We start from the raw sequence: 14446 nt of genomic DNA, 5'->3' as shown, positions 1-14446 counted from the left end.
TGCACTCTGACCAGGTGTGCATGGATTTCTCCTCTCAGCCCAGGTCCACTGGCTTGGATACCTGGGTCAGGTGTGATCAGGTGTGCTGAGAGTGAATAAACTGTATATATTCTCGGACCCAGAGAGAGATTCTCTTCAGAGCTGTTACAGCAATAAGTTAGGGAGTCTGTTCCAGTAAGGCTTCCCTCTCCCACCCCAGCATGGCTGTCTGGGCAGGAAAGGATACTTTTTATTACTGTCTTTGCTTTTAATATTTTGGGAAGTGCACACTTTTTTTAAAAAAAATCCCTCTTTATGTTTGTTTTTCTTTCAACTTAAGATCCATGTTCATTCTACACGGTCTCCCTTCTCCCCACTTTACCTTCCCTTCCTCAGCCCTCTCTCTTCCCCACACCCCTATGACATCTGAATAAAATGTGGTGTTTTGTTTTTTTTAACCATTTTCTCTAGTCTGGAATTGCCACTTCTTTGGTTAATTTGCAGATATGAACTCAGGGCTTGGGGTTCCAGAAAGCAACCTAGAACTCCATGTTTATCTGTTACAGGGCAGGGGACAAGGCCATCTGTGTGTGTAACCTTTTTACAAAAAAAATAAAAATCGGGCTGGAGAGATGGCTTAGCGGTTAAGCGCTCGCCTGTGAAGCCTAAGGACCCCGGTTCGAAGCTCGGTTCCCCAGGACCCACGTTAGCCAGATGCACAAGGGGCGCACGCGTTTGGAGTTCGTTTGCAGAGGCTGGAAGCCCTGGCGCGCCCATTCTCTCTCTCTTCCTCTATCTGTCTTTCTCTCTGTGTCTGTCTCTCTCAAATAAATAAATAAAAAATAAAAAAAAACTTAAAAAAAAATAAATAAATAAAAATCAACAGATTGCCAGGTGTGGCGGCACATGCCTTTAAACTCATTTGGGAGGCAGTTATGAGGACCACTGTGAGTTTTGAGGGCAGCCAGAGACTACAGAGTGAGTTCTAGGTCAGCCTGGACAGTGTGAGACCTACCTCAATTAAAAAAAAAAATCAATAGGGCTGGAGAGATGGCTTAGCGGTTAAGCGCTTGCCTGTGAAGCCTAAGGACCCCGGTTCGAGGCTCGGTTCCCCAGGTCCCACGTTAGCCAGATGCACAAGAGGGCGCAGGCATCTGGAGTTCGTTTGCAGAGGCTGGAAGCCCTGGCACGCCCATTCTCTCTCTCTCTCCCTCTATCTGTCTTTCTCTCTGTGTCTGTCGCTCTCAAATAAATAAATAAAAAATGTAAAAAAAATCAATAAATTAACCAGAAAAAAAAAGCAAATTACTAAGCACCTTTTGCCAGGATGAGGGAGATTATAGCCCCACCTGCCTGTTAAGTCACCTCCAGGGGCTATCTCTTCCCCCTCTCAATATTGGTTAATAATGGGCGGACATGAGGGTTCTATCAGGCACCTCTGGTGGCGTTTCAGGGTCTTGTGTCCCAGAATAAGGAATTGGATAATAACTGCTGAGTAACTATTTCCTTGGAATTGACTCTTTTGGATGGAGTCTCCTTAAGACTCAGGAAGTAACTGAAACCACAAAGTTCAGGAAGCTCCTGAAATTCACAAGATTCCCAGCCCTTCATTAAAGATACAGCATGTGGGGGCCAGAGAGATGGCTTAGCAGTTAAGGTGCTTGCCTGTGAAGCCTAAGGATAGGTGTTTGACTCTCCAGATCCCACATAAGCTAGATGCACAAAAGGTGAGGCAAGTGCAAGGTTGCACATGTCCACTAGGTGGTGCAAGTGTCTGGTGTTTGATTACAGTGGCTGAGGTCCTAATGAGCCAATTCTCTCTTTCTCTCTCTCTCCCTTTCTCTGTCTGTTTCTCTCTCTCTAAAAATAAAAATAAAATTGAAAAAGATAGAGAATGTGGGCTGGGGAGATGGCTCAGCAATTAAAGGTGCTTGCTTGCAAGGTCTACTGGCCCAGATTCAATTTCCCAGCACCCAGCACATAAAGTGTGGTGCATGTAAAGTGTAATGCATATGTCTGGTGCTATTTTGCAAGAGCAAGAGATGCTGGTGTACCCCCCCCTTACACATACACTCAAAATTTTAAAAAAATTATTAGAGTAAAATTTATAAAAATGAGAGATAGTATACTTCCAAGGGGAAGGAAGTAGGTCAGAGCAAAAACAGCTTAGCAGCTCAGAGGACAGCAACACTATACAAAGGATTGGGGCTTTGGGAGTCATTTGCATAGCCAGGCTGTCTCCCACATGCTCTGTCACATGTAGTTTTACATACAAATTCATGCATCACGTGTCTCATTAGCATCTTAGACGTCCACCCAGGGGTGTTGTTTTTACTTTTATAGTGAGCCACAAGTCACCTTTAGACACTCTAAAGTGCCCCTCTGTGCCCTAACCAGTGCCTCTCCCCAGTGCTACTGGGCCTTGTCCAATCGTGGTGGTGGCGATAGCGGGAGACATCAGAAGAATTTCCAGCTCAGTTCTTGGGGCCTGGCAGATGCGAAGGCATGTCTGTGGGATCATCTGTGGTGATTCCTGGTGTGGCTCTTCTTTCGCTCAGCTCCTGGACCCAGGATGTTTCCATCTCTACTTTGACTTGGTTGTGTGCAGGGCAGATGGTGGTCCACACCCAGCCTTCTTCGCCTGAAGCCAGCTCACTTCCTTATGTCTCTCCCTAGGCTTCCTCTGTGCCCAGTCCACGGCCCCTCTCAGCAGGGGGACACCAGGCCCCAGGAAGAGAGCCCGAGAAAGACCTTGGAACGTAAAGGAAGAGAGTTCAAAGCACAGATTTCCAAAGAAGCATTTCCTTTCCTCCATCTTTCTCATCTCTGCTTCATGCCTCAGGTTCTACAAGCCATTCATGTGTGACACTGTGTGTGTGTGTTTGTGTGTGTGTGTGTGTGTGTGTGTGTGTGTGTAAGAAGGAGGAGGAGGAAGAATCAGACTCATATCTGCCTTCTTAGCCTGAAATTTATCATATTGACACCTTTGTATAAACTGAGGCAGGAAATTTTCCCTTTCCCGTATAAACACACTGGCCATAATTTACCGTAAGGGAAACTTTAGCTGATGGCAATGATATAGCAATATGGGACATTAGCAGTGAAAAGCCAGTGCTCCCAGAGAGGAATGTTTGATATTTCAAAATAACTTCACAGTCACAACGATGGGGAAAAAGTAATTGAGCTTTCTTTAATTTATTATCTAGTTTACTTTTCATTTTAAATTCCATGATGGAGGATCAATCAGGCCAGCATCGAGTATCTCAAATTGCTTCAGGTTCTGAGTGCGTGAGAAGGTTCTAGATCTCAGGGACATTCCTAGGGGAGGGCTTGATCTGACACAGGACAGATGGGCCACACCCTCCTCTGTGCATCAACCGTGGTTTTAAGTTCCTTATCCTGGTTTTAAGTTCCCTCCCCAGTCTCTGGGGCCAGCCACCAACCAGAAGCCTCCAGTATTGAGAAGGAGGTGCTGTACTTCCGAGAGCCCCTCGTGTCTGAGTGAGGCCTGGGGTGTCCTTTGGTGTAGCTAGCAGCAAGCCTTTCCTCCCTCAGACCTGCCATTACACAGCACAGGCCAGACCTAGTAACAGGCTAGAGTTTGGACTCATGATGACCTGGGTCAAGGTCAGGATGAGCTTGGGAACATTCCCTGATCATCTCCCATGGGCCACACTGACCAATCAGTGGCTAGTCTATCCTAGGATGTGTTGAAAAGGCAGTTCGGCCCCTGGTCCTCTCCCTGACTCATCTGGGGAAGTAGTTTGGAAGTGCCTTGCGAATCTGTTCCTGCGCTCTCTGAAATTCTCTTTGTCCTTCACAGCAAGAATCCTTAGGTCACCGAGGCAGCCTAAATTCGAAGGTGTGAGGTCAAAACCCTGTTGTGCATACACTGACAGTGTGGACCCGACAAGCTTGTTCCTTTCCCTCAGCCCATTTTCCCATTTGTAAAGTGGGGGTAATGATGCTGCTGCCTCATGGAGCGCTGGAAGACTCAATGATATTCAAAGAGTTTGTGTAAATCAACACCTGTCATATGTTAGCAACTATCAGGTCTGCTTATTAGGGGGCACCTACCCTGAGAGTATCCTACAAGCTATTCATAAAAAAGGGAGGCAGAGGTAATGAAGGACTCAGGAACCAGAGGAATGCCATGACAGGCTTCAGACTCACCAGTGGGCCTAAGTTTCTGTTTCCCTGCAAGGTTTAAATAAGAATTTAACAGTTACTGAAAAAAGATCACAAATTACTTATGCCATACATTTCTATAGTCATCAGACAAATTGCTTAAGTTCCTCAAACACACATAGCCAATCACAATAAAGGTTACCTACTCTGCTTGAAATTCCCCCAGACCCCTGCCCACCAGCTCTGCCCCCCAGCATCCTTAGCATATCAGAAAAGTACAAGTGCAGTTACTACTTAAATCTACCAATCATGTAATCATTCCCCTACTTCTTTGTTCAGATCCCTATAAAAAACCTGCCCCGCTGCTGCTCAGGGCTCTTGTATGGATCCACTGCGTTGGTGAAGTCAAGAGTCCGAGCTTAAGCCCGAAATGAAGCTCCTTGCCTTTGCATACGTGTTTGGTTCTCCTTGGTGGTCACTGGGGGTGTCAAAAACTGGGCGTAACAGTAGGAGAATTGCCTTCAGTTTGAGGCCACAATGGGACTACATTGTTAATTCCAGGTCAGCCTGGACCAGAGTGAGACCCTATTTCCAAAAACAAACAACAAAAAAACTAGCTTTTCTATTTCTAGTCCGGCATTGGTGGCGCACATCTTTAATCCCAGCACTTGGGAGGCAGGAGTAGGAGGATCTCCGTGAGTTCGAGGCCACCCTGAGATTATATAGTGAATTCCAGGTGAGTCTGGGCTACAGCCAGACCCTACCTTGAAAAACAAGACAAAACAACAGCAACAAAAAAGGTAATTATTTCTTAAGTAACAGATTCTATTTGTTACTTTTCTTGTGGCTGTGACAAAATGCTTGACGAGAACTACTGAAGAGAGGAAGGGTCTATGTTGGCTCGCGGTTTGAGAGAATACATGCATCATGCATCTTGGTGGGGAAAGCCTGGCGTAGGCGTGAGGCAGCCACTCCCATTTGGCCTGTGGTGGGGAAGCAGGAAGAGATGCACACTGGCGCTCAGCCCACGTTCTCCCTGTAGGCTTTTCACGGAGTCCAAGGTCCCAGGTCCCGTGGAGTGGTTTAGGAGGAGCCCTCCATCCTCAGTAAAACTGAAGTGGTCAGCTCTTCTCTCCGGCCCTCCCCAATCCACTTGAAGCATGGGATGGAGGGGAGAACAGCCACAAGCGAGGAAAACTGGACTTTTCCTGCAACGGGTTTCCCCAACTGAGGGGGTGAAGGTGGGGGGGGGATCACAGTCCCGACTGTGTGTGGCAGCAGGTTGCTGACCAAGAGAATCAGCGTGAAATCCTTGATAGGCTTCGGGATATCATTGGAGAGGGGCTGTGATTGAGTGTTAACACCCGGGCTTCAGGATCCAGGCAAAAGGGGCTGAAGCAGGAACGGGGTCCACTAGGGTAGCAGCTGACCCCTCCTAAAGCACACACTGAGAGTTAACAGCCTCTCTCTGAGGTAGGGGTAGGGCGATGACCCAAGAACTGGGAGGCCCAGTGTCCCTTAAGTCTGAAACCCAAGACTCAAGCCAATCCGGGAAGGGGGAGGAGGGTTAGAGGCAGAAGCACGTGTGGAAGCTCCAGTGGAAGCTTCTCCAGGTTCCTCAGGTCTAGCATCACTAGCACAAGTGGCTCTGGGGACCAGAAACAAGCTGTCTCTCCCCAGGGAGTGTTCTCTCTCTACTAACAATGACTGATCCAGCTGAGGCGTTCCACTCAGGTGTGTTTAGTGTGTAAAAAATGGACTCAGGGGCTGGAGAGCTGGCTTAGCAGTTAAGCGCTTGCCTGTGAAGCCTCAGGACCCCGGTTCGAGGCTCGGTTCCCCAGGTCCCACGTTAGCCAGATGCACAAGGGGGCGCACGCGTCTGGAGTTCGTTTGCAGAGGCTGGAAGCCCTGGCGCGCCCATTCTCTCTCTCTTCCTCTATCTGTCTTTCTCTCTGTGTCTGTCACTCTCAAATAAATAAATAAATAAAATTAAAAAAAAAAAAAAGGACTCAGGAAGGCTGAGTGGTGCATGCAAGTCAGGGAAAAATCATGATCAATCCGGAGAGCCTTTGAGCCCCGCCGAAGTTCAAAAGTTCTGAGCGCTCCTCTCTCTCGAGACCATGGCCACCTCAACAGAGCCCTGGCTTCCAGAAAGCTAGCAGATCAAGGAACCATGGAAGGGCAATGTGGGTCCTGTCAGCCCGGCAGTCACCACCAGGGAAAGGACCCTTTGAGATCAGACTGCAGAATTCAGCTGTCACTAGGGTGGGTAGAAATAGCCTGTGTTAGATATTGTGAATTTTACTGTCATCTCTGATCACTGGGGGGAAGGGGAGGGAGCTCCTTTCTTTCTCAGGATGCCTCCTACATGCACCCAGAGGTGGATCTCCTAGATGATTCCAAATCTAGTCAAACTGGTAATGCAGGTTAGCCATCACAAATGAGTCAAAACATTATGAGCAGCTGTAGGGATGGGTTGGCCATTAAGGCGTATGCCTGCAAAGCCAAAGGATCCTGCTTCGACTCTCAAGGACCCACGTAAGCCAGATGCTCAAGGGGTGCGTGCATCTGGAGTTCGTTTGCAGTGGCTGGAGGCCCTGTGACAGCCATTCTCTCTCTTCCTCTTTCTCTCAAATAAATTTAAAAAAAAATAAAGTTTAAAAATAAACAAACAAAAAAACTTTATGAGCAGCCCAAAATTTCAGAATTATAATAACTGAATTTTAAATAAAGTGTTAAATGATATTTGGAAAGAAATTTAAAAATTAAAAAAAAATGAGACAAAGTCTTGCTCCATGTACCTATCTGGTCCTACGCTTGTTTTTGCCCTAATTTAAACTTTTAATAGCATTAGCTAACATATTTCTTCTTTCTGTGAGTTGGTGTCACCATTAAACATTTGCATTGTGACCTTTAAAACATCTTTAAAAATTTAAATTTGATAGGGAAGGAATTTTTTTCTTAATGCCCTTTAGTTATGTTTTCCTACAAAAGGACAAAAAGAAGTTATCAAAGGGAATTTCATTTGAAAGAAAAACTCAATGGAGCCAAAACAATTCAAATGCTTTGCTTGGTTTGGTCTTTCTGCTATGCTAGTCCATATGATTCTAATAGGCTTAGAATCAAAGTCAGACTCAATTTACAATTCAGTCTGGTGTCTGTACTTGAGATCCATAGCCTCTGTTTCCAATGCCAATGTAACTAACAGCAGTGAACACATTGATCAAAATGTCTTCCCGTATAGTCTTATTTCTTTAGGATAACTATTAGAAGCAGGATTGCTGGATCAGAAGCATGCCCTTATTTTGTTTTATTTTATTTGCTCACTCTGGTATAGGATCTCAATATGTGTGTGTTTAAACGAGGCTTCTACTGACTTTGTTTTCCCAGGTAGGTGACAATTTCTCTTGGTGCCATGGCAAATCCCACCAAGCACAGTCATTGGCACATAGTAAGAATGCAAAAAGTTTGGAATTAATGAACACATATTTCAGCTGATTTTATTATTCAGGACATTTATTTTTTGAGATAGTATCTTTGTTTTGAGTTTAACTAGCATCCCCTTATACATGGGAAGTGAGGAACAGATTGAAATAATTCAAGAGATAACAAACCTTGAAGACATTGGCATGTATACAGAAGAAAGTGCAACATGGATACCATTGAGTCATTTCTCTTTCTTCTTTTTTCTTTTCTCTTCTCTCATCTTTCTTCTTGTTCTTCTTTTTCTTCTTCTTCTCCTTCTTCCTCTTTTCTTTTTCCTTTTCAAGGTAGGTTCTCATTCTAGACAGCTCACTCTATAGTCTCAGGCTGGTCTTGAACTCATGGCAATCCTCCTTCCTCTGCCTCCCAAGTGCTGGGATTAAAGGCGCGTGCGTCACCATGCCCGGCTTGAGTCATTTCTTTATGTGGCCAGAGCCACCTGACCCCTGTGCACTGTCAGGTGCTGCGTACCCAATGGCTGCTCTCTACTTTGTCCTTACCTACATGAACTCTGGTTTTATTTAGGCAATGACCAACAACACGCTCAGGGAAGTGGTTTTAGGCCAAAAGGTGTGAACCAACTTCCCGTACAATGGTCATCACCGTTCATATTCTTGGTCAGTGGTTGGTTTAGGTATAGGCATGTAACCCAATTTTGGGCAACGGGAAGAGAACACGTTTTTGTTGGGGCCTCTAGAAAATTCACCCTTCTTCTCTTTCTTCTTTGCTCTCCCTCTCTTTGAGTTTTGCCATTTGAAGATGGGGTGCTGGGAGCTGGAGCAAACCATCATTCTGAAATGGGGGAGAGCTCCGTGTTTTCACGTCCTTGAGTTTCTGAAATAGTCAGTCCACCCTCAAGACTTCTTACATGAGACGGTTAACTTCTTCTGTGTTTTGTTTTGTCATTTGAGAGATGGTCTTGTTATAAGGCCTTGGTTGTTTTGCCTGAAACTGACTATGTAGCCCAGGATGGCTTTGAACTCACAGCAATCCTCTCTCCTCAGCTTTCCAAGTGCTGAGATTATAGAGGTGATCTGTCACAGCCAGCTGTTTTTTTGTTTTGTTTTGTTTCTGTTATGGTATTCAACATATTTTCATGGGTGAGTCCCTCAGCTTTGTGAGACTCACATTTCTATGAAATAGTGATCTGATTGGTTGTCATGGTGCTATCTAGTTTAAAACTCTATGGTTTCAATTAATTTCAAGTTACCCTCTGGGAGGTCTTTTTTTTTTTTTTCTTCCTCTAAGGGGGAAAAAATCTGCTTTAGAATCTTGACATACAGAGAGTGATAAGATCTGTAGAGTAACATCCTATACAATATTTCTTGTAACAATTCTAAGAAGGTATGCCAAGATAAGAAAGTTGGGGTTCATGGAGGATGACAGTGCTTCTGCTAACCTGCTGAATAACACTTTGGCTCCACTCTTTTAGCTCCATTCCCATCCCTCCTTCTCCTGTGTGTCTCCGCTGCCGGCACCGTTATCTGTGGTGGGTTTATAGCAGCAGACAAAGCCTCCGATATGATTAATTCCTCCCTGCTGTGCAGATGATCACTGATCACTCCAAGAACAACTCCACGCACAGCCAGCTTCCAGAAGGAATTTACCACCCACCACTGGATTCTGTTTTTCAATGAACTCACAGGGCCAGGCTCTGCTGTTTATATGAAAGGAGACAGAGCACACCTGTTCCTCTGGGTATATACTTTAAGAAAGGAGAATAGATGACCTATTTTGGATAGGATATTTATAACCTACTAATCTATAAACTAAATGATGAATTACTGGAAGTTGGAGGTCTGCAGGTCCTGGACCATGTAATCCCAGCACTGAGTGGAAGAGGAGAGATGCTCGTGACAGATGGAGCTGGGCTCTGGGCGTGTTGTGACCTGTTGCTGATGAATAACTGCTGCAGAGGCCTGAGAAGGCTCACCTTCTGTCTTCACCGCTAGGACGGAGGGTCACACCATCTAGGCCTGCTATAGGCTTCACTTGTGGTAGCCTTTCAGGTTGTAAAGGATATGGTTATGTCCTGAGTATCTGGCATTGAATCTGGTCTGTCACAGGCACCTAATAACCATTGTCTGCATCCCGCTGATTAATAAAGTTGAGCTCTAGAGAGGTGAAGTGACTTGTTCAGAGTAAAATAACTAATAAATGACAGAGTCCAGACTTTGGGTCTCCAGTCTCATCTGAAAAATTTAACTCCAATAAAACTGCAAGGAAGGACTTCTTTGAGAGCTTCAAGATATCAACATACTGGCTGGGGAGATGCTCAGTGGGGGAAGTGCTTGCTGGACAAGCATGAGAACCTGGAGTTAGACCCTCGGCACCCATGAGAAATGGCAGGTTTGGGGCTTACACCTATAATCCCAGGACTGGGGAGGCTGAGACAGGAGGGCTCTGGGCTGTGGGGGTGACCTCGTCTATCTGAATCAGTGGGCTCTAGGCTCTCCGAGAGATGTTGCCTCAAAGAAAAAAGTGGGGAGTGGTTGAGGAAGGCACCCAACATCAACCCCTGGCCTCCACACACATCCACATGTACATATGTACACACATGTATAAAGGTGCACACATGTAACATACACATATGCACATGTATACCCACACATATAAAGACGCATACATACAACACACTCACATGCATGTGTACACATGTGCACCCACATGAATAAAGGTGCATACATACAACACACAAATGTATGTGTACACATGTGTTGTATACACATGTACACAACCTAAATACATCATTTATTTTAAAAGAGGCCAACTTTGTCTTCTGTAATGAGAAGGTATATAGACAGAGTATCTCAAATATCTCTGGAAATATGTACTTGTAAAAATATGTGTGTTCCCAGGGCCACTGAGAAAGCCCATGCCAATCTCTGATCAGCTGGTGTAATCTTTTCTCTGTGTCTGGCATGACCTTGGCCACCATTACAAAGATGCCCATGGGGCCACAGGCATAACTTTCTTTTTTTTTCTTAATTTTTTTTTAAAATTTATTTGAGAGCAACAGACACAGAGAGAAAGACAGATAGAGGGAAAGAGAGAAAGGGCGAGCAAGGGCTTCCAGCCTCTGCAAACGAACTCCAGACACGTGCGCCCCCTTGTGCATCTGGCTAACGTGGGACCTGGGGAACCGAGCCTCGAACCAGGGACCTTAGAGGCTTCACAGGCAAGCGCTTAACCACTAAGCCATCTCTCCAGCCCAGGCATAACTTTCTTAACAGCTCACTGATCTCAAAATATGAGTTGATGGTTTAAACATGCAATAAGAAAGCTTACAGGACAAGCAAAGATGCTTGCTAGAAACAGACTCTGAAGAGCTTGTGTCAAAGCATAAGGGAAGGGAAGAATTCATCCACTGGACTTGGTCATGAAACAGAGGTGTTAAAAGTGAAGGGTCTGGACTGGAGAGATGGCTGAGAGGTTAAGATATTTGGCTGCAAAGTCAAAGGATTCTGCTTCAACTCTCCAGGACCCACATAAGCCAGATGCACAAGGTGGCACATGTGTCTGGAGTTCATTTGCAGTGGCTGGAGAACCTGGCCATTCTCCCTCTCTTTCTCCCCCACCCCTCAAATAAATAAATAATATATATTTGTTTAAAAGAAAAGGGATTATTGGCCCTTTGACAACAGAGACTAAATAATGTCCATTGTGTCTTAGTAAGAAGCTCTTTTTTTGTTGTTTGCTTTTTGTTTACTTATTTATTTGAGAGTAACAGACAGAGAGAGAGGCCGAGAGAGAGAAAGAAAGGGAGAATGGGCACACTAGAGCTTCCAGCCACTGCAAATGAACTCCAGATGCTTGTGCCCACTTATGCATATGGCTAATGTGGGCCCTGGGAAATGGAGCCTCGAACCAGGGTCCTTAGGCTTCACAGGCAAGTGCTTGACCACTAAGCCATTTCTCCAGCCCGTAAGCAGCTCTTTTTTGTTGTTGTTGTTTTGTTTTCTCAGGGTAGGGTCTTACTCTAGCTCAGGCTGACCTGGAATTCGCTACGTAGTCTCAGAGTGGCCTTGAACTCACAGTGATCTTCTTACCTCTGCATCCCGAGTGAGTGCTCAGAGTAAAGGTGTGCACCACCATGCCCAGCTGGGAAGCTCTTCTGAGTAAGTTCACATTAGAGTTATGTGTACATATCTAAACGTGTGTGAGGGTGCACGCTGTCAGCTGATATGACAGGCTGACTCCATTTCCTATGTGCCCTGATAGCTGAGTTGCTCAGTTCTCACAATAGTTCAGAGTCTCTCAACCATGGAGGCTCACAGGATTAGTTCAACTGGCTCCCTTCCATATCTGACTATTGGAGAAGATCTATACACATGACAAGATGCTTCTTTTAAATATTTATTTAGTTGCATTCTGTGTGTGCACATGCATGCATACCAAGGTCTCTTGTGGCTGCAAACAGATGCCTATATTTATGTGGGTGTCTTGGGAACTAAACCCAAGCTTTGCCAGCAAGTGCCTTCAGCCCTGAGCAATCACTCTGGCCTTCACAAAATGTTTCTTGAGGACTACTGATAGGAAAGTTCCTATCTTTTCTATGGAAGCCACTTGGAGACGTTCTGTCTTTCTGGTGGAAAAAGCCACTTCCTTGAACAAATCCATGGACCACCATTTGCATATGAGCAGTTCAGTTTAATGAAGGGTGCGCACTGAAGCTCTGCCAGGAGACATGAATGAGTGATCACACACAGAAGTTTCTGGAGGCTGTCATAAGGCCATAAAGGAAGTCAGCCTTAGAGGTCATCCCAACATGTGAGTGACAGAGAGGAAATAGAGGACGCAGTTGAAACTTTGGTGACATTATGGAGCCAGTGGAACAAACACTGCTGAACCTTTTCTGCCTCGGTGGTAGGTGCCACCATAGTTCCTCCATTATCTAAATCTGTTTGAAGAGTTCTAAGTCAGTAACACACAGAACAGTGAATGTGTAGATTAGTACCATTCATCTCTTCACTGTAGACACCCAGGTCAGACCACTTGGATCTCAAAGAGACGATTTTGTCCTGAGTGTCCAATTTCACACCCTAATTATAGCTCCCAGATAATTACCCAGTGTCTGTTTCAGCTTGGAATAGACATGAGAGAGTCTATACACGTTTAACAATTCTCTTCAACAAACGTTGGCAAAACTTCCTTGACACCAGGCATTTTGCTAATGGTTCCGGTCATAAAATATAAATTAAAAACAACAACAACGTAGCATCAAAACACACACAAAAGAAGCCATCCTTTAGAAACACATAGATTCCCGAACTATCTGAGGATGTAAGAAGAGGTAAGTGAACAAAGGAGGCCTCTAATGCCTCCTGGTATATAAGGCTCCAGTTGTTGAACGTTGAAAGAGAAGGTCAAATTCCTCCTTGAGAAGGAGAAAGTCATTCCAAGTTGGAGCATTAGTAAAGGGGTCGACAAGCTTTCCTCTGAGCAAACTTGTAGACTTCACAGAATTCCCACAGCCAGAAATGTGGATAAGGACCTTCTAGGCAACGAAGAGTAAGCAAGGGCCAGGGAGACAGGAAGTTAGCAGGCAGCCAGTGTCTGTGTCTAGGAGCCAGGTAATCCAGGATGAGGCGAGGCAGTGTAATGGCCTGGAAAACCTGCCATTGGAGCTGGGTATAGTCATACTGGAAATATACTAATACAAATGCTAATGTCCCAGCAAAGCAAAAACCAAACACCCACAGCTCTCACTTCAAAGAGAATAAGAGCTAACCTGGAACAGATCCGATACGAGTGACCATGGCTCAGGAACACAGAGTTAGGTTACCCTAACCAATGTGCTGACAGCAAAAAGAAAGTCAGAAATCAAAACACTTTGCACTTGCATTGGTGGAGACATCAGATAGGCGGGTTCTAGCAAAGTGAGAAAACCTCTGCTATAGGCCTCAAACATGCTGAAATTCTCAGCTTTTGGGTTAGTAGAAACTAGGGAGGAGGGCTTGCATGTATCCCAAAAGGATTTACCCAAGAGTCCGCAGGATGTTAGCTTACACAAAGCGGTGGGCAATGCATGCTTGTTGAAGGGACTAAGATCACCCAAGATAATTTGGCTCGGGACCCTACAGCAATCCAACTCCCCCCTTGTAGAAAGTTCAATGTAGGCTCCTTTTCAGGAGTTTTAATTCACGCAAATAATAATATCAAATTATTAGTGGAGCTTATTTTGTGCCAGAAACTGGCCCAAGAAGTTCCTATATTTCAACTAATCTTTACAACCACTTGAGAAAGGACCATAACTATTATGGCCATTTCAAGATGAGGAGATCAAAGCATCTGGACGGAGGCATGCCCACAGTCATGTTGCTAGAAAGTGATGGTGTGGGAGTCAAACCCAGGCAGGCTGTCTCCAGCGCCCGAGTGTATACACCAAGTCACTCAACATACACCTGGCTCAGCACAAATGTGGCAAACAATGGCGTCATCCAAAAGTTGAGAGACAGGTAGAAAGAGAAGCAGTAGAAAGAGAGGCCCCACATACAGGGAGAAACCTTTGAGCACTGTGGTTCTTCCTATTATATTTTTAAACATTTGTTTTTAGAGTTTCTAAGGTTTTATTTTTTACTGTTCTTGTCTATTCTATTTATTTATTTGAAAGAGGCAGAGAGAGAGAGAGGGAGAAGAGAATGGGTTCACCAAAGTCTCCAGCCATTGCAGATAAACTCCAGATTCATGCGTCACCCAGTGCATCTGGCTTACGTGGGTACTGGGGAATCGAACCTGGGTCCTTAGGCTTCACAGGCAAACACCTTAACCACTAAGCCATCTCTCCAGCCTGCTTCTATTGTGTTTTAAAGGCTGAACTTTCGAATGTACTCTCCAAGGTCACCCCCAGATGCTT

Source organism: Jaculus jaculus, chromosome 13 (genome assembly GCF_020740685.1).
Source record: "Jaculus jaculus isolate mJacJac1 chromosome 13, mJacJac1.mat.Y.cur, whole genome shotgun sequence".
In the NCBI taxonomy this organism is placed as follows: Eukaryota; Metazoa; Chordata; class Mammalia; order Rodentia; family Dipodidae; genus Jaculus; species Jaculus jaculus.
This window is presented reverse-complemented; position numbering follows the sequence as displayed.